Consider the following 20,827-nt stretch of genomic DNA (forward strand, 5'->3'; position numbering starts at 1 on the left):
TTTTTTTGCTGAAAATCCCCTTTATTGGAATGAGATCTGATTTTTTTTTTTTTTTTTTTTTTTTGTCATCCCAATCCAAAGCTCTGTCTCTGTATTTTTTTTTACATACTTTATTTTTATATCCACAAAGTAGACAAAAACAAAAAACAAAAACAAAAGACAGACCACAACAATTAGAGCATCCAGGTTCAAACTCCAGACAAACAAACTACAGACGGGTTCAGGACCAATTAGTATAGAATTATACAAGTTCAAGGATTTCTGTGATTAACATACACATTTGATTTTTCCCGATATTTTTTTTACATTTATCAGTAGCGATTCTTAATGACAAAGTCAGTCTTTCCAAGTCATAAATTTCATTCACAACATTTGTCCTGTACAGAAGTGTTGGGGGATGTTCGCACCAAGGTTATTATCATTAACAAAAACTAACAAAATGACGAAAACTAGAATTGTAAAAACATTTTCATTAACTGAAATAAACAAAAACTATAATTAAAAGAAAAAACGATAACTAACTGAAACTGTATTGTGTGTTTACAAAACTAACTAAAACGAATAAAAATTATGGATAAAATTCCCTTTGTTTTCGTCTTTGTCAATGTCGGATTGATATGAAATTGATTTATTTCCCTCGAGCAATTTTAGCTAGCGGCAACATATGATATTTAACGGTCCGTCACTTCTCCTCACTTGTGGTTTCCAGTTGCCTTCTGGTCCCCACTCTACCTGGAAACATGGAGACTAAAGTTGGGAGAAAGCAGCAGAGTCCTGTCTGGGATTTATTTGAATACGACGATAGATAAAGAAGATAAAAGATATAAAAAACCTAAAGCTAAACTAAAACTAAGCATTTAGAAAAAAACGGATATTTAAAAAAAACTAGCAAACCTGCTCTAAAAACGAATTAAAACTAACTGAATTAGAGAAAAAGAAGTCAAAACTAAATAAAACTAAACTTTAATGAAAAATCTAAAACTATTAGAACCTTACTTCCAACAACCATTTTCGAGTTATGGCTTTTTTTGCCCCTGCTAATAACACTGGGGAACAATTTGAAAAAAATTTTCTGTTGAGTTAGATTTTTATGCTGATTAAAAGTAAAATTGGCATGCTGATTCCAAAATTGCAGTCAGTTTTTTTCTAGCACGTCAAGTTTTTTTCTCCACAGCTTACCCTCCGGATAAGCAAAATTCCACTGATTAGCTGTAGTAAGACTTGCCAGCTGATTATGATTGGACTCATCTACAGCTACGTGGCAACTTGTTTGTGCAGTCACAATTGAGACAGTGCGGTGAGAGGTGTGTGCAGCTCCCAATAGGTCAGTACTATCAATATCTGCAAACAGAAAGCTAGCATAGTAGGAATTAAGGGGATTTGTGCTGGCTTTTCTCTTAACCTTGTAACCATGGGCATACCGTTGTAAGTTCTATTTCATTTTATGCTGGGTTTTTTTTAGTTTTCAAAGCTTGTAACTATTCCATCTTAGTGTTTTATTTACATAGGTATATATTTCCTTTGTTCCAGATCATGTCTGCTCCTGCTACTTCTGGTCGTAAACGCCTAAACAACCCTGACTCCTTTTGTTATATTTGTGGTAGTTTCACCATTCCACGTCAGAGGGCAAACATCAGTGCATTTGTCAAACAAGCATATTTTGCATATTTTAAAGTAAAACTCGGTGATCAAGACAAGCCACGGGCCCCTCACAAAGTGTACAAGCAGTGTGTCGAGAGTTTACGGATGTGGACCAAAGGAACACGTGAAAAGTTGGCGTTTGGTATCCCCATGGTTTGGTGAGAGCAAAAAGATTGCACAGACTGTTACTTTTATTTAGTGAAAACATCAGGATTTAACAAGAAAAATAAAAGTAAAATAGAATATCCTAATCTACCGTCAGCTATAAGACCAATGCCTCATTCAGCTGAAATTCCAGTGCCAGTTTTTGAACAACTACCTCCTCTAGAAGATCTGAGTGATGTTGAAGAACGCAGTGACAGCAATGATGCAGATTTTGAAATTCATGAGGATTCAGTTCGTAGGGGATTTGATATTTCATTGTACGTCAATATTTGAAATTTTTTTATAAAACAAGTACATATCTGTTAAGTACAGTATTTTTCATATTTTTTAAGAAAACGGGGATCCTATAGTTCAAAAACTTGACGTGATGGAGAAAAACTGAGATCAGTTTTGGATTCTGCACCCAAAAATTAGTTAAAAACAGCTGTCAGACCTAACTCAACAAAAATTGTGTTCCCCAGTGTAATCTATCTCTATATGTATTTGAGAACCACTGGACGTCCAAAACATGACCAGCGCTGTACCTGAACAGTGTGGAGCCACAACAAAAATGTGATCCTGCCAACAGTCTAACAGCGAAACTGTTGTATTAGCTCAGCAAGGCTGCAGGACTAAACCCAGACCCCCCACCAGGACCTGATGACTGGGTCTCCAGTGAAGAACACATTTACTCCACTTTACTAAAGTGGTTTTTAGAGGAACAGGAGTAGGGAGCCAGTAAAATTGTGCTGTTGTCATGGTTGCTTTGGCTCCCAATTGCCAGAAATTCACAGAGAAATACTAAATTAAAGCAACAAAGAATAAAAAAAAAAAGGATGATACAAGCTGGTAGTTTCATCGATTAAAGCTCTGTCGGCTTGAAGAAACTTCTCAAGGCTGAGTAAATCATACCTATAAATGGAGAAAGGTTTTCTGTGGTTCAAGGAGAACATAGCAGCCTTTAAAAACTTCTCTGGTTCTGATTGATGTGAAGCGTGGGGCATATAAATAAAAATGTATAAATGGAACTATAGTGAAAATATGAATATATGCAGAAGAAACTAGGCAGCACATTGGGTGTCAAGGTTACAGATTGAAACACTTCTAGAGTTAAATGTCGTCTCTCTACAAACTAGTGTTGAATCTTTAAAATACTCATTAATCTCTGAGTAGATACAGGTTTCACTCAGATATTTCACAAACAAGATGAATGAAGATGAATCTGCTGTTTGGGATCTGACTGGATTCATCTGTGAGTTGTGTTTTTTTTTTACACTTTATTTTTATTGTTTGATTTCTGTAAAATACAAAACAAATATAAGGGACATTTGGGATACACTGACCATAAAAAGCCCTTGTAACTAACATTTGGTTTTAGTAATGTGACATAATGTGACAGTAATGTGACTCCATACCTCTGGCTCCTACCAGTGTAGTACGTAACTTGGGAGTCATGATTGATAATCAGTTGACCTTCACAGATCACGCTGCCTCCGTCACCCGATCATGCTGTTTCACTCTGTTCAACCTAAGAAAGATCAGGCCATACCTAACCGAACAGGCCACCCAGCTCCTGGTGCAGACTATGGTTATCTCCCGCCTTGACTACTGCAATGCTCTTCTAACGGGCCTCCCAGCTTGTGTTGTCAAACCACTACAGATGGTCCAGAATGCAGCAGCGCGTCTGGTCTTCAATCAGCCTAAAAGGGCACATGTCACCCCCTTACTCATTGAGTTACACTGGCTACCCATAGCTGCCCGCATCAAATTCAAATCTTTAATCCTAGCCTACAAAATTCTCAGTGGATCTGCTCCTACCTACCTAGGTGCACTGATAAAAGCTTCTGTTGCTCCACGACCACTCCGCTCGTCTGGGGAACGTAGTCTGGTGGTCCCCAGACCTTGTACAAGACAATCCAGGCTCTTTTCATGGGTCGTTCCACGTTGGTGGAATGCTCTGCCAAGTGCTACGAGAACAGAGGCATCCCTGCCTATCTTCAAGAAGCTTCTGAAGACCCAGCTCTTCCGAGAGCACCTACTATCCTAGCACTTTCAAACATTCCATTTTAAATATTTACCTCCGCCAAGGAGGTTACGTTTTTGCCAGGGTTTGTTTGTCTGTCCGTTAGTGTGCAACATAACTCAAAAAGTTATGGACAGATTTTGATGAAATTTTCAGGGTTTGTTGGAAATGGGATAAGGAAGAAATGATTAAATTTTGGTGGTGATCGGGGGTGGGGGGCCCATGGGGGGGGCGCAGACCAGAAAATTTCAGCAAAATCTGTCCATAACTTTTTGAGTTATGTTGCACACTAACGGACAGACAAACAAACAGACAGACAAACAAACAGACAGACAAACAAACCCTGGCAAAAACATAACCTCCTTGGCGTGGGGGGGCCCACGGGGGGGGCCACTGATCAGCCTTGGCGGAGGTCTGCGCTCTCCGAGTGCTTCTAGTTTAATAAGGTTTTTCCCAGGATTATCACAGATTCTTCCAGGATTATCTCTGGACCTGCTGCGGTGGTCCTGCCTCTCTCCTGCCTTTATCATCACCACTCACTTATCCTCATCTGCCTCCATGTGTCACCCCCTACTCCCCCCTTCTCCCCCTCTCCCCCAGTCTCTATCTCTATCGCTCTCTCTTTTTCTCTTTCTTTACCCTCTCTCTTTAACCCCAACTGGTCAAGGCAGACGTCCATCCTCCAGGAGTCTGGGTCTGCTCCAGGTTTCTGCTGTTAAAGGGAAGTTTTTCCTTCCACTGTCACCAGTCACAAGTGTTTGCTCCTGGAGGATTCTGTTGGGTTTCTGTAAATTGACTTACAGTCTGGTTTTGACCAACTCTATATATAAAGTGTCATGAGAGAACTTTTTTGTTGCGATCTGGCGCTATATAAATAAAATTTGATTGATTGAGTGATTTGATTGGTTTTCCCCTGTACGTCGCTTTGGAAAAAAGCGTCTGCCAAATGCATAAATATAAACATTGAAATAAAAATGGTCCATTTCTTCCATTGATCATGACACTGTTCTTCTTGTGTCCTCAGTCTATGGGTCAGAATCTCCATCTCAAATATTCCAATCACAATTTGTATCCAGTCGTTAGTTGTAAGTGGTTCTAATCTGCACCATTTTTTTGGTAATAGCCTTTTTACAGGCTGCTAATAGTCTTTTAAACAAATATCTCTCATTTTTTCTGCATTATTACCAATAATATATCTGAAATACATCACCAAACATGTTTTAGGGATGGCATAACCCAATATCTTAACAATTGTTGAATATACGTTATCCCAAAATGATGCAAGTTTGGGACATGAACAAAAGACATCAACTGTGAGTTTTGGTTGAGTATTTAAGTTTATATTTGGATGTCAACCTGTGTTCAGTGAAGAAAACCTGCATTTATGAAATTATGATGGTGATTAAATGTCCATAATGGTTGAGGTATGGCAAGTAGCTGCATGAAACAGGATTAAACTCAAAACACAGGACACTTTTTCAGACCTCACATTCCAACCTCACATCAATAAAGTTATTCAGTCCCGTTTCTTATATCTGCGAACCATCTCAAAAATCAAACCAATAGTCCCACTCTCCGACCTGGAAACAGTTATACATTCATTCATATTCACCAGACTCGACTACTGTAACTCACTTCTGTCCGGCATCAATCAGAAATCACTGTCCCGCCTCCAACTGGTCCAGAACACAGCAGCTAGGCTTCTCATTGGTTTTAACAGGCGACATCACATCACTCCTATCCTCACAGCCCTCCGTTGGCTCCCTGTGTGTTTTAAAATTGATTTTAAGATTTTACTGATTATTCTTAAAGTCCGAATGGGTCTGGCCCCAAGTTATATAGATGACATGTTAGTTACCTACGAGCCAGCACGCAGCCTTAGATCCTCGGGGGGGCAGAGGGCTCCTGGCTGTTCCAAAGTTGATGCTTAAATCTAAAGGTGACCGGGCATTTTCCATCAGGGCCCCTCGACTTTGGAACGGCCTGCCCGAGGAGATAAGGCTTGCGGAATCGGTGGCATCTTTTAAATCACCTCTTAAAACACACTTTTATAGACTTGCTTTTATGTGATGTTTGTCCCTTTTAATTTTAATTTTTTTAAATTTGAATCTTATCCTGTTTGATTGTTGGTTTATATTCTCATACATGATGTTGTTTTATCTCACGCCTTTATTTTTGCATTGATTTAACAGCGTCATGTTACATTACCCCTGCCCTCTTTATTCCGATTCATTTAAAAACCCCTTTAGCCCTATCGGCCCACCAGCGGGCCTAAAAAATTATATTAATATTCATCTACTATAAAAATATAATAAATCAGGACAATGGATGTTTTTTTTCAACTTTTGCTCAAAGTTTAGACCCTAATGTTAATAAAAGTACATCAAAAGTGTATTTTAGTGCAAACTTTAATGTTCAAACATGATTTTTAATCTCTGCGGGGTGAAATATACACTTAAAAAATCTCCGACACGAACAATTAATTTATGCATATCATCGTCAATCCAGCCGAAAAAAAACAGGCGAGGATAAAAAATTCCAATTTCTCTTTTAGTTTGTTACAGTTTACTCAGGCAGAGTAATAGATACAATATTTTAGACAATGGGAATAGATTCTGTGAGGTCTGTAAATGTCCACAGACACCAAGAACATCCATATGAACCTTATTATTATAAATATTATAAGTAATTCTTCATTTACTTTGGGTATTTCTTTTTAGGTGTTTTTCCCCTAAAAATATGGTCAGGGTTTATCAGGTTAATTTATTCGAAGTGTCATGTTTCTGCATTGTGGTACACATCTCTCCTATTGTGTTGCTTCTGTTTTAGTGTTTTTACTTAAATCTTGTATCCTGCTGTTGTGCCCTTTACTTGTCTGTCAAAAGCACTTTGTAAACTTTGTTTTTAAAAGGTGCTATATAAATAAAGCTATTATTATTATTATTATTATTATTATTAGTAGTAGTAGTAGTAGTAGTAGTAGTAGTAGTAGTAGTAGTAGTACTACTTTTTGGACTATTCACCAGCTTTTAGAAGAATGTCCAATATCTTCGAGTTCAGGATTCAGTTCCCAGAACTTCTTGATCGTAAGTCATAACATTCAGTCATGTTTTCATTACCTCTTTATTTTCTGTCTGGGGAACCTCCATCAGGTACCAGAGAAGGAGGTGGGACTGTTAAGGAGTAAGATCTTCAGTTGGGGATGACTGAAGTGAACCCCTAACATTTTTGGAGTTGGTCAAGGGTTCGTGTTTCATGCAGTGTATATTTTTGCACTTTTACACCTTTCAAAAGAAGCAGATCAGAAAAAACTAAAGAAATACTTAAAAGGTTTTGTTGCTTTGGTAAAAACTGTTTAAATGTAAAGAAGCAGGTGCGTCTGTTGAGGTTCTCTGTGTTTCTATGGTTTCCATCTCTGACGCTGTGAATCCTTCCCTTTACCTGATGAAAAGCTCATCTGAGGACTCAAAGATCTTGGAAATCCTTTGGGAAACAAACACTGTAGTTGTAGTATTTTGGACTGGGTGTTTGGAGACGCTCTATGTACTTACATGTTTAAACAAATGCTTTTGACAGATGTTTAAAAATTTACACATCAGTGACAGTGCGATTTACACAACAAGACACGCAGTCTAATTTTTTCTTTTCTTGTTTTAGTCTTTGACAAATGCCCAAATGGAGCAGAAAAAGCGGCGGTGTTGGTCTGTCAGAGCCATTAGAGAGGAGAAAGAGGAAGAAGGGGAAGCGATTTTAACAGCCAGCAGTAATTATCAACAAGCCGACAGCAAAAAGGCGCAGTAAAGCCTGCAGTCATGAGCCGGAGGTGTTAACAAACCTCCAGGGAGGCCTGAGGGGGATGCACTGGGCTCTGGGTGGTCCTGGTCCTCTGCCAAGAAACGCTCCAATCCGGTGTAAAAACGTCTCCCAAACACCTCACACAGTCATTACCGCTGTCAACTCCCATCTCCTGCACCTCCTCTTCTCTTCTTTCCTTCCCGATAAACAAGAATAGGGGTCCGCACAGGCCAAATCGGCCCTAATAGCCTCGAGCTAAGCACCCGCTGATTTACAGTCACGGGGATGGGGAGTCCTCCTTTCACACCGGGCCCTTTGCTCCGTCCCCAGGACAAACAGGCTGAGAAAAAACTAAGGTTTAGCTGGAGTCGGTGGAGGAACTCGGGGGGTTTGTGTTGAAAATCAGCCTGGATATACTGTATGTGGTGAAACTGTACTTGTATAACAGCAGGATGTTGGCGTTTGGTTTAGTAGACGAACAAAAACTATGTGGACAAAAGTATGTGGACACGTTGAAGTCAGGTGTTTCTTTTCTAACAGGGGTCTGGGATACAAAACAATAATGACTAATGTTATAATATAGTTTTATATTGGGATAAATATTGCATTGGTTAGTTTGGTTTAAAATGTTACCTTTGATTCCAAAATACCTGAGATGGCTTTTACTGAATTTCTCTCAACATTGATTTTGTTTTTTTTAAATCTATGATGATGATTTTAAATGTTTTACCTTTAAATTTCCAACATATTTTACATGCTCTGACTGTAGATAATAATTTTCTACTACAATTAACCATCTCACTAAGGAAGAAAAACCTTCCATTAGAATTTAAGGAAATATTACTGTTTTTATCTCAAATCCTCATGAAAAGGACAGCTTACGAACTGTAGCCAGGATGTGTCCCAATATTTTTGTCTATATAGTATATAAACATCAACCCCTGTTAGAAAAGAAACACCTGAATTCAACATGTCCAAATACTTTTGTCCATATCGTGTGTGTGATAAAACAGCACTTGTATAACAGTAGAATGTTGGTGTTTGGTTTAGTAGATGAACAAAAACTATATGGACAAAAGTATGTGGACACGTTGAATTCAGGTGTTTCTTTTCTAACAGGGGTCTGAGATACAAAACAATAATGACTAATGAAATAATATAATATTATGTTGAGATAAATATTATTGCATTGGTTTGTTTGGTTTAAATTGTTTGCTTCCAAAATGCCTCAGAGATGGTTTTGACTTAATTTCTCTCAACACAGATTTAGGTTTTGTTTATTTTTTTTATTCATGACTGATTTTTAAAATTCTCCCTCTAAATTTCTAAAATACCTTTTGTGCTCTGACTGTAAATAATATTTTTCTACCAAAACTAACCATCTCACTAAGGAGGAAAAATCTCCCATTAAACTTTAAGGAAATATTAATGTTTTTATCTCAAATCCTCATGAAAAGGACAGCTTACGAACTGTAGCCAGGATGTGTCCCAAAATTTTTGTCTATATAGTTCATAAACATCAACCCCTGTTAGAAAAGAAACACCTGAATTCAACGTGTCCAAATACTTTTGTCCATATTGTGTGTGTGATGAAACAGCACTTGTATAACAGTAGGATGTTGGTGTTTGGTTTAGTAGACGAACAAAAACTATATGGACAAAAGTATGTGGACACGTTGAATTCAGGTGTTTCTTTTCTAACAGGGGTCTGGGATACAAAACAATAATGACAATGTTCTACCTTTAAATTTCTAAAATATTTTTCCTGCTCTGACTGTAAAAAATAATTGTCTACCACAACTAACCATCTACTTTCATCACATCTCACTGAGGAAGAAAAATCTCCCATTAAACTTTAACCCATAAAGACCCGGTGCTACTTTTGTGGCAGTTCTCAAATGAATTTTTCTCTATTTCTTCCCTTCTTTACTGATTTATCACCAATATTTTTTAGAATATAACCCTCTGTATTTTGCATTTTTTGGTGTAAATCATGTATTTTCCTATATTTAATTTACAGATCATGTATATGTTCATGGAAACTCAGAGCAAATTCAAAGTTAATTATATAAAACAGAGAAAAATGAAGAAAAAGTTACTTTTTCAGCAAAGATATTGCAAACTGAATGTAAAAATATGTGTGTCCATCTACTGTCATTGATCCAACTCCATGGATTTTACTGGTGAATCTAAGTTGGAGAAGATGACGGTGTTTCCATGGTAACTACGGAGCCTCTGAACGTCCAAATGGGTCATATCTGATGACCATGAAAAGATGAATAACTGTATTTTACACCAATTATTTCCATGGCTTGATCGGATTAGTGGATCAACAGTTATTAAACAGTTTAGATCAGTAGATGGTTTTGGTCACTGGTGTATATTTGGGTCTTGACGGGATAAAAGCATCTCAAAGTAGAACACGATTCAATCAATTACAAAAAAAAATGTGTCACAAGTGGCTGCTTGGGTCTTTACGGGTTAAGGAAATATTGAAGTTTTTATCTCAAATCAGCATGAACAGGACATCTCACAGCTGTAGATATGATGTGTCCCAAAATTTTTGTCCATATAGTTTGTAAACATCAACCTGTTTGAAGAGAAACGCTTGAATTCATCATGTCCAAATACTTTTGTCCATATCGTGTATGTGGTGAAGCTGTACTTATATAACAGTAGTATGCTGATGTGTAGTTAATAGACCAACAAAACTGAACCAATATTAGCAAATGTTGTGCTTGTTTCTGCTCCATAATGTGAAATTCTGACAGCGCTTCAACTGTCTCTTCATGTCTTTGTCCATAGAAGATGAGACGTTCCTTAGATCCTCATCTCTTTCCAGTGTGACCAGGGATTTACTTCATCTTCATCTTCACCTTCATCCTCAGATGAATGTAACTGGGCTTCAGAGTCAGTCAGGTCTGCTCTACGCTCTTGTGTGTCCATGTTTTTTTTTTTTTTTTAATCTGCTTGTGTAGCATCTCATCTTGACCGCTGGGCATGGAATGAACATCTGACTCACCATCTTATCACAGAAGATCAGTTCATTTCATACTTTCTCTACTCTCTAACACAAGCCAGTCAAACTGTAGTGAAGGGAAATATTTTAAAATAAACATACATACAGATCATAACGTGCTGTACATTAAAAAGTGTCCCCATCCTCAACAGCCTGTAGATCAGGGGTCTCAAACATGCGGCCCAGGGACCAAATGCGGCCCGCCAAAAGCTCCAATCCGGCCCATGGGATGAATTTGCAAAGTGCAAAAATTCCACAGTCAAGGCTGTGGAACTTATTTTAGTTCAGGTTCCACATACAGACCAATATGATCGACAGTCAAATAATACCATAATAACCTACAAAAAATAAGGACTCCATATTTTCTTCTCAGTTTGATGTGAAAAAAATCATATTACGCCATGCCTATAAATAATGACAACTTCAAATGTTTGTCTTTGTTTTAGTGTAAAAAATAACATTAAATTATGAAAATATTTACATTTACAAACTATCCTCTAACAATAAAATGTGAATAACCTGAACAAATATGAACAACCTGAAACGTCTAAAGAAAATTAAGCACAATTTTTACAATTTTCTGCCTGTTACTCAGTGTTTAGTGTCTTTGTAGATCCGATCCATAATGCGCATGTAGAAATGAGAAGTTAAGGCAGAATATTGTTAAAACTGCACTTATTTTTCTTAAGAAGTTTGAATTTTTTTAACTTCTCATTTCTACATGTACATTATGGATCAGATCTACAAAGACACTAAACACTGAGTAACAGGCAGAAAATTGTAAAAAAAAAAAATTGTGCTTAATTTTCTTCAGACATTTCAGGTTGTTCATATTTGTTCAGGTTATTCACATTTTTTTTGTTTGGATAGTTTGTAAATGTAAATATTTTCATAATTTAATAGGAGTTTTTGCACTAAAACACATAAAAATGCCCACTTGAGATCAAATCAGGCGGAATGTGGCCCCTGAAAGAAAATGAGTTTGAGACCCCTGCTGTAGAAGGCTCTCTCTCTCTCTCTCTCTCCTCTCTCTCTCTCTCTCTCTCTCTCTCTCTCTCTCTCTCTCTCTCTCTCTCTCTCTCTCTCTCTCTCTCTCTCTCTCTCTCTCTCTCTCTCTCTCTCGCTCTCTCTCTCTCACCCAAATTTATAAAAATCAAGCCATGATATCCATGTTTTTACTCACTCTTCTGCTTTAAAACAAAATGAAGGTGTATTTTACATCTTTTTAAATCTTTTACATTTTGTTAATATATTTTTTATATTATTTAAACTACTATGTCATTTTTTTTTATTGTGTTGTGTGTTTTACATATTAACCCTTAAAGACCCAAACAGCTACTGGTGACCAAAACCATCTCCTGATCTAAACTGTTTCATACCTGTTGATCCACTAATCCTATCAATAAATGTAAATAATTGGTGTAAAATACAGTTTTTTATCGTTTCATGGTCATCAGATATGACCCATTTGGATGTTCAGAGGCTCTGTAGTTACTGTGGAAACACAGTCATCTTCTACAACATCGATTCACCAGTAAAACCCATGGAGTTGGATCAATGACAGTGGATGGACACACTGGGTTTATGTTCAGTTAATGATATATCAGTCACTTTTTCTTCAGTCTTCTCTGTTTTTGATATAACCCTCACCTTTATTCTGAGCTTTAATGAACATTTACATGATCAGTGAATTAAATATAGGAAAATATCTGATGTTCACTGAAAAAACAAACAAACAGAAAATACAGATGATTAGGTCATAATAAATTGTGATAAATCACTGAAGAAAAGTTCAATATAGAGAAAAAAATATTTTGGAACTGCCACAAAAGAAACACTGGGTCTTCATGGGTTAATTCAGAAAATCAATTCACAGTGATCACAATGGTGTGTCCTGTGAGTGTTTACATATATTTAATTAATGGATGTGTGTCCACTTTAATCTTTTCGTATGACTGATGTCTGTCTTTGTACTATTTTTTTTTTTTCTTAATTATTATTACAGTTCAACCTGGTAGCTTTTCCTGGTTCTCTGTAATCATCTTTTATTTACGTACGCAGTCATTTAATGTTTTTTTGATGATGGGACTGATCTGCCTTGGCGGAGGTCTGCGCTCTCCGAGTGCTTTTCTAGGGTACGTTTACACGGCAACACTAGGATCTAATTCCGCAAAGATTTCTCCTTTGCGTTATAAAATCATTCCGCGTTAAGACAAAGCCGCTATGATAACGATCTGCGTTAACATGAGTCCGCGAGGACGGCTGAATACGCTGTAGTGGCCATGCCAGACCAGTAGCTGGCGATGTAGAGCTGTAGTGAAACAGTGGCGGTAAAACACGCGCCTGCGCACAAACGATTTCTGGTTTAGACAGCCTTTAAATGAGAAGAAGAAGAAGAGGCGGATATAAGAAATGCGTCTCCACTGGTAAGAGTGTAGACGCAGTAAGTCTAACTTTTGGTGGAGAAGCGACAGCAAACTGAGCACAGTTAGCAGCACGTATGTTGTTCTGAAACCGGCCATTGTTGTTGTGGTTGTTCCTTCTTTTTCTGCAGCTTTATTGTGTCATAGAGGCTGGCAAACCAGCTTGGAGGCGCATTACCGCCACCAACTGGCCTGGAGTGGGTTAACTGGCGGTTCTTGGCTGCGCGCATGCGGTGACGTCATATTTTACCCCGGAACGCTCCGATTCACGTTAACACGGAGCTGAAATGCGGAGCATATCGATAACATTCCAGCCTGGACCCTGGTATCAAAAGTTTCCGGATCCAGGCACTCTAGGCACCGTTTCCATGTTAACAGAAGGCTAATCCGCGATGAAATCTTCCCAGAGTCGACTGAATCCTACGCCGTGTAAACAGCCCCCTAGTCTTACAAATAAAGCCCGGTAACAGTAACCCACTACCACCCAAAACACCAACATAAACGTGAAGGTAGCTGTTAAATGTCAAACTGTAAAATGACCAAAAAGGATCTGTAACAGGAAAGACTATGTGAAGAAAAATCTACAGGAGCAAAGGTCAATTTAACTCATTACTTGCAGGATAAAAGCGTGGTCTCAGCAGCTGCTAATGTATGAATTCACTTTGAGTTTGCAACCTCGAATAATGAAATAAGCCGAGTAATATCGCAGGCTGTTCCGGATTAATGCAGGGGAAGGGGTTTGCACGTTGGCTGCGAGATACAAAGCAGCATAAATGCATGAAGTGGGATTTCCACAGCGGGTTTGTACAATAGTTGGCAGTGTATACAGTACATAAGGCTGGATGGATGGTGGCAGGATGAAACAAAGCTGGCTTTCTCCTGAGGCTGCCGCTGCCATTCCTATTTAAGGACGTCCAAGGAGCCGGTGCACAAGGAGGTCTGGAATTCCAATCCTCCTGGCGATATTCATTAAGGTGTGAAATTGAGCTGCGGAGCTGGACGGACTGTAATCACATTGTGGTTACTCTATGCTCTCTCACCCCCCCTTCCCCCTCTTTCTCTGTTTGTACCCATCGTCCCCGGGAGTCGCAGCAGGTCTTCCCCATTCGACTGAGGTGCTCGGCCAGACCGTTCAGAGTATATTAGCATGCCTTGCAGGGGTTTAGCTCGCTGAGCCTGGGTTATATTTATTGGTCCAGGCTTTGGAGCATTGGGAGACCCCTGAAGTGGATTAGTTGTAGACTCTCTGGTTGTGCATTTATCCTGCATTAACACTGTGTACACTGGGATCTAGCTTCCCTCCCAGCTTTAATCCATCTTTAAGACTGCGGAGGGTGAGAAAAAATACTTTAGAAAGCTTCTGTCAACACGACCCCTGCTCCTGATATGTGGTCTTCGAAACTTTTTTCATTAAAGCAAAACACTTCACATTTTGTTTAGATGACGAGGAATAAAAGTTCTTCCAGTTGTGTTCCGTGGAATGTTATTTCCGGGAAAAATACACTACAGTCAACGGTAACAGATGAGTATTTATATTTTTTTAATCATCTCATTTATGGGCCTTCAGATCTCTTTTCTGCTACTACTTCCTGTCAGTCTGATAGAAGAACGGGTCACTAAAAAAATTCTTCGATGCTAGTGACTGCAGCAAGATCTCTACAATAACAGTAGATGTTCTTACCCAGTGGTCAATCTACAGATGTAACCGTTTAGGGGACATGAGGCGGCCACATTTTTCAAGCATGAATTCTCAACAGAAACCTTAAGTCAGTGGTTCCCAACCTTTTTTTGGCTCATGACCCCATTTTAACATCACACATTTCTGGAGACCCCAGACGTTCAAAACAGAGACTTTTTTTTTTTGTTGCTAAAATTAATTTGTTTTTGATCATGTAATAGTTTGCTATACTATGTTGCAAATAAATGTTAATTTTAGATGACATTTAGTCTATATAATGTATATTATTATGGACAGAGGCCAGGTGTAGATTACTGCGCAAAGGGAGAATTTGATTTTCCTTGGTCAGGATATGTACAGTCAGTCCAGCTTGGATTTCCAAGGCTGACAATTAATACTGAACAAACAAGAACTCAAACTATGAATTATGAAAGAGCTGCAGCATCTGAAATCGACCACAATGAACATTTGACAGATAAACAGAACCACAGTGCTGGAGTTCCACACTCACAGTTTGTCATGACTTTTATGGATTGGGATTGTCTCTGTCAACTCACTGTATATTTTTTATTAGTAAGTTTTTATTTTTGTTTTTTTTTATCAATTACTAGAAATTCCAGGCAACCCCATTTGAATTCTAGGTGACTGCACGTGGGGTCCCGACCCCAAGGTTGAAAAATACTGCCTTAAGATGTTAGCATGTTAGCAACGAAATAAAACTGTACAGTCAACATTCTAATCCACAATGTGTAATGTTTCTTTAGGGTCACTGGGTGGAAATTTCTCTTCAGGATATTGTAATTCAAGTGGTCTAAAGGCTCATGCAGAGTCTTAAATGTTTAATATCAGCAAGACTATGTAAAATGTAAAATTTTACATAGTCTTGTAAAATTTTTACCAACAAATATACAGAAATTATTCAGTATTCACGAGGGGGGTTATGATTTAAGGGGGAGAATTAACTTTAAAATTCCCTTAATACGCACGACTAGGAAGGGTTTTTGTGTTTCTGTCAGTGGGGTGAGACTGTGGAACACATTTAATATAGAGTTAAAGCAATGTCCAAGCATGAAAGAATTTAAAAAGAGGTACAAAGACACAATTTTTCAGAGGTACAGGGATGAGGGAGGTGTTGGGGATCACTGGGTGTTCTACAGATGTACAAGTATGTGGTAAGTGTGTGTACATGTATGTATTGGTGTGTATGTATGTGTGTATATACAGGCTGGGGAAGCAAAATTTACAACGAACATTTAGTTGTTTTTTCTCAGCAGGCACTACATCAATTGTTTTGAAACCAAACATATACTGATGTCATAATCATACCTAACACTATTATCCATACCTTTTCAGAAACTTTTGCCCATATGAGTAATCAGGAAAGCAAACGTCAAAGAGTGTGTGATTTGCTGAATGCACTCGTCACACCAAAGGAGATTTCAAACATAGTTGGAGTGTCCATAAAGACTGTTTATAATGGAAAGAAGAGAATGACTATGAGCAAAACTATTACCAGAAAGTCTGGAAGATACTATTAAAGAAGAATGGGAGAAGTTGTCACCCGAATATTTGAGGAACACTTGCGCAAGTTTCAGGAAGCGTGTGAAGGCAGTTATTGAGAAAGAAGGAGGACACATAGAATAAAAACATTTTCTGTTATGTAAATTTTCTTGTGGCAAACAAATTCTCATGACTTTCAATAAACTAACTGGTCATACACCATCTTTCAATCCCTGCCTCAAAATATTGTAAATTTTGCTTCCCCACCCTGTATGTCGGTGTATATGTGTGTATAGATCTGTGTATGAATATGTATTTACATATATGTGTTATTATGTGTTTATGTAAATCATATTATATTTGTTCATAATAATATAAAGCCAGAAACCTTATTATTTACTGGTAAGTATCAGTCATATTACGGCATAGTGTATAGATAGGATTAGACGAGGAAGGTTATTATTGTTATTAATTATATAAATAGAAGGGGTGGAGTTTATAAGTTGTACTTCTTCTCACTCCTTTTCGAATATGTATTATATGTGTTATGTTTAAGTGTTTTGTTTATTTATCTTCTTCTGTTTGACGTTCATGTTCGAAATAAATACATCAATCAATCAAACGAGTGATAGATAGATAGATAGATAGATAGATAGATAGATAGATAGATAGATAGATAGATAGATAGATAGATAGATAGATAGATAGATAGATAGATAGATAGATAGATAGATAGATAGATAGATAGATAGATAGATACTTTATTAATCCTGAGGGAAATTCAAGATGCGTACAAAAAACTGCTGAGACTAGATGCAAGTCAATGTGAAAAATTAATCAGAACCATGTGCATCTCTGCTCCTAACAATGAAGAAAAGCTAAAAGTGTTTCTTACATGAACAGAAGCAATCTGCATTTGAGGACGTGATGAAAAGAATGAGCAACAATCATGACTTAGAACCTTAATTTTTTTTTAAAGAAAAGCTGAGGTTCATAGATTTGGCCACAACTGTCTCACAGATCAATGTGTCATTTCATGCTTTATTCCTACTGCTTCTTCAGTAGATGTAGGTTACAGCAGTTTCACACTATGAAACAAATGAAAATATGTGAGAAGCAGATAACTGTTAATTGAAAAAAATATGTTTTCAAACACCCAACATTGATAGTTTTTGGCCTGTTTGCATCAGTTTACTTGAGTTGTACAGTTAATTCACATTTGTTTACTGTTGTTTGGGTCTTAAGCTGAAAAAGTCTGGAAACCACGGATCGAAGGCAAATAAAACATTTCCACGATAAGCTGATGGCTAAAAGAATGAGGCTTACTCTGTTGGGGGCCGACAGGAAGGGTTTATCCCCAAAATCCCCCCAAATCCTCTGCTATATATAAATCTATCCATGATAATTGTTAGACAATTGATATGAACTCAGTTTGAGCTACATGGACCTGATAGTGGCAGAATAATGGAGAGAACCAGTGTTTCCCCACAAAACTCCACCTAGTGAATAAAAATGACCCCCTTATGAACTCTGGATGGTAGACAGAACATGGACATTTGGAAGACGATCAATAGGAACCAAATTTGATCTCAATCGGCCTATTATTGCTTGATTTATGTCCAAAAAACTGATTTTCAACTAAAGCGCCCCCATTTCCCCATTTGGACGACTTATAAAACTCATAGAAAAGCTGAAATCCATAGGGTTCTTCCACTATGTTGGTTATCAAGGAGAAGAAACCCAACCAAATCTGTCCTAGGTATCACATTTACATGAAGGATATCTGTCCAGCGGTGGCGCATCCAATTTATTTATTTATTTGGTTGTTTGTTTATATAGCAGGGACAGTACACATTACACTGGGTTACAAAAAAAATGTTTTTTTGCAAGTTGTCTAGGTTTTTTCAACTGAATTAGGACCATTTTGCACCGCTAAACCCAAAAATGACATCTGTTTTTCTCGATCAGGTCAGGTTTTTTTGCTAATTTGATTTGGAAAAATTTCATCTTCTCACAAAATATAATAATTAATACCAAAATAAGATTGGTAAGAACACTTTATGAAACTTGTGACTTGATTCCTGTTAGGTACAATGGTGTATTCACCGCAGATGTAGCAGAATACGTCAGGCTTATTTTTGCAAGATCTTCTTGTCGAAGCCATTTCATTCGCCTGTAATATTAAAAAAAACATTCATCAGAAATTGGCAAAATTCAAATCTTCAGAACTCGTTTATTGCAAGAAATATGGAAGAATTTTGTATCATATGATGTGAAAATGCCCATAAATGTAAGCAAAAATGTTAAAAAGCCAATATGTAGCATAGTTCAGAAAGTTGACCTCATTGAGCAAAATTAATGTGATTTTTGGATTCAGCACACCAAAATTATCCTAAATCAGCTCCAAAAACTGAAACAATAAATTTGTTGTTGACCAGTGTAATCATTCAATAAATGCACCATCAGTACCTTATTAAACGAAATGTTGGTACTTGGCTCACCACAGTGTCAGTTTATAAAAAATAGATAAAAACACACCTTGCGAAATATAAAAAGTAGCCTTAAATATGATAAACATTTTAAATATATATGTATATGAATAAAAATTTAAAAGACAAGAAGACTAAAAACTAAAGTGCATAGTGCAATAAAGTGCTTCCCCACAGATAGGCCTAGGCCCTGGGACCAACCCATTAAATTTTGGGCCAAGTAGGACAAAGTTCAAGGTCACAGCAAGGTCACAAAATCTACAATTTTCCTATCTGTCATCATTGAGCAATTTTCGAAAATTCATAAAAAATTCAAAACAACTCAGGTTAGCCTCCAATTTGATCCACCCGTAGCTTAGAACAATGACCTGATTGAGCAAAATGAATGTGATTTTTGGATTCAGCACACCAAAATTATCCTAAATCAGCTCAAAAAACTTAAACAATAAATTTGTTGTTGACCAGTGTTATTGAACATTTCTGTAAATGTGCCAGTATTAGCAAAAAAACTATTTTTCCACTGCTGTCCCTAATGTCAGGGATATAATAAATACATGCGCAAGAAGTCCTCAGAATGTGGAAATTAAGTATTTAATGCATAAGGGAACATACGCCCATGACATATGGGGGTTAAATAAGGCCAGTCAGACTTGGCTCGATTGTCTGGCTTCTCTTGAAACAGTGTCTGGTTCATCTTTCTTCATTTTTTAGTCTTTTAATTTGGACCAGGAGAGAGCTTCACAGGGAAGATGTGTATTTTAAAATTCTGCTGTTTTTTTTTTTTTTTTTTTTTCCCCTCCTGCAGCTTTAAGTGCATGATGCAGCACAAAATGAAAAAAGTTTGAGCTTCTTACTTTTATGATGAAGTTATCAAAGCTGCTAGTTGGAAAAGTGCTACCTGGCTGTAGCTGTTGTAAGGATATTTCCACGGCTATTTTAGAGACGGTTTGGGATAGGGCGTTTAATATTTAAATATAGCCAAAGTGGATCAAAATGAAGCGCTCCTATAAAAATATTATTGATTTTGCATTTTGAAAAGGACTCTAATTTATGAAAAAATGTAAGGCTTCTTTCATTCGATTTGTATTTGTATTTTTTCTTACTTTAGATAATTATTTCAGTTATATAGTGTTTTTATTTATTTATTTATTTTTTCCCCCTGTGTATTGTTTTATTCCTGGGAGGTATTTGCATAAGCCTTTTTTGGCATCTATCCTCTCCTGCACAATGGTTTTACTTGCATGAAAATTGTTTTTTTTACATTTTTTTTTCTTGCTGATTGTGATGTACAAATAAATAAATAAATAAACATACATTGGCATGTTCATTGTTGTTATTTTACTGCTTACAGGCTTTACAATCTACGGTGGCTCAGAGGGAAATACACAGCATTATGTAGAACAAACTGGAACTTATGACACTGTAACACCTATTTTAACACCCCCTGCATGAGAGTAAAGAGCTATAAAGTTCTGCCAAAGACACCAGTGTATTGAATTGAAGAGATATGAACTGAGTATATTTCCAGTGACGGACCAGGGGATTTATGTGGCCACTAGAGGGAGTAGTGAGTCACACTACTGGGCTACGATAGTGAGGAAAAATAACACCAAAGGGCCTAAAGTGGCCAGATGGGATGAGAACCATCAAGAAACAACTTTTAGAGTTTATGAAAGTGAGTCAGTGATAAAAGCTTTTCCATTGGAAAAACAACTCTGTTTTTCTGAGTTTATGAGACACTGTTTTCCGAAAAACTTGATAACTTGATACAAGAATCAAACAATACTATTTTCCAAATTTTAGCAACAAACCACAACAAATACATAATGCAGTAACTGAATTATACACAACAAAATGCTCATGGCAGTACAGTCATACAGACTCAACAATTCAACCATTCTCTTCAAATAATTACTTGTGTGTCCAGTAAAACCTACAAACTGCCCCTGATCAAGCCATGATAATTTTATAATAGTGAGCAAATACTACTGACGGATATTTGGGTAAACTAAATAAGAGTAGTCTTACATGTCAATTTTTCTAAAACAGAGTGTTTTTTTCTGAACTACTTTATAAAAAAAAAAAAAAAATTTGAGTATACCCACTTCTCCAGGG

General features: G+C 37.2%; 1 protein-coding gene and 1 long non-coding RNA gene across 2 annotated transcripts in view; both read right to left on the bottom strand.

Moving 5' to 3' along the window:
• fras1 (Fraser extracellular matrix complex subunit 1) overlaps positions 1–20,827 on the bottom strand; it is a 1,008,712-nt gene that overhangs the window by 611,317 nt on the left and 376,568 nt on the right. The gene's annotated exons all lie outside the window — the stretch shown is intronic.
• Positions 2,139–6,976, bottom strand: LOC115425734 (uncharacterized). The gene is made up of 3 exons (XR_003936268.1): positions 6,965–6,976; positions 5,431–5,438; positions 2,139–2,277 (listed from the first exon to the last, which is right to left on the bottom strand). It is a non-coding gene; the product is annotated as an uncharacterized LOC115425734 (long non-coding RNA).

The sequence above is a fragment of the Sphaeramia orbicularis genome, chromosome 9, assembly GCF_902148855.1.
Source record: "Sphaeramia orbicularis chromosome 9, fSphaOr1.1, whole genome shotgun sequence".
NCBI lineage: Eukaryota > Metazoa > Chordata > Actinopteri > Kurtiformes > Apogonidae > Sphaeramia > Sphaeramia orbicularis.